This window comes from Teleopsis dalmanni, chromosome 1, assembly GCF_002237135.1.
Source record: "Teleopsis dalmanni isolate 2A chromosome 1, ASM223713v2, whole genome shotgun sequence".
NCBI classification, from domain to species: Eukaryota; Metazoa; Arthropoda; class Insecta; order Diptera; family Diopsidae; genus Teleopsis; species Teleopsis dalmanni.
In genome coordinates this window covers 90,577,091-90,577,895 of record NC_051846.1, presented here as the reverse complement: position 1 = coordinate 90,577,895, position 805 = coordinate 90,577,091, and positions in this window count along the sequence as shown.

The window sequence follows — 805 nt, the reverse complement described above, 5'->3', positions numbered from 1 at the left end:
TTTGACGCAATTAAAATATCGTCGATGTACGCAAAAACGAAATTAAGATCACCTAGAGTCTCATTCATAAAACGCTAAAAATTTTCAATGTTAATAAACTTTTATTCAACTTTTTACAGAGAGAAAAATCGAAACGTTCTCATCAATCAAAACAAAAAACTTAAAAATATTTGAAATTGAATTTTACTTTTTAAATTCAATAAATGCACAGCCAACTGGGTCGCCACACTACAATAACTATATATAATATATATAGCTAAAAATATCTGCATGATGAATATTTAAATTGTATTTAAATTGGTGTGTTGGACCCTTCAAGTATAAAATGGTTTCTTAATGTGTCAATATACTTACAACTCAGTGCATGAGATATGGGAGATCATAGAAAACATTTTTATTTTTAATTAGCTGGATTAAATGTCCATTATTATGAAGACTAATTTCTCTGTTTTTAATGAATTATATTTTGCATATATACAAACTGTCATTCCAACAGTTGTTGGAATGACAAAAACCGTCAAAGAATGACTATATTACCATATATGGCTGTCGTATGAATAATCAAAATTAATTTTTATTTTCAACATTTATAAAAACTTTGTTTAGTATGTCATGAATATTTATCACTTTTTTAGGCATCTTCTGTATTTATCAATTAAGTCTCCCAAAAATTTACATTTACCCATTTTTTTGTGGGTAAGTATATATGTATATATATAATTACTTAAATATATCTTTTTTTATTTCCATATTCTATTTCAAAAGTCTAACGAGTTTCGTTTTGAATAAACCTCCTATTAGGTCA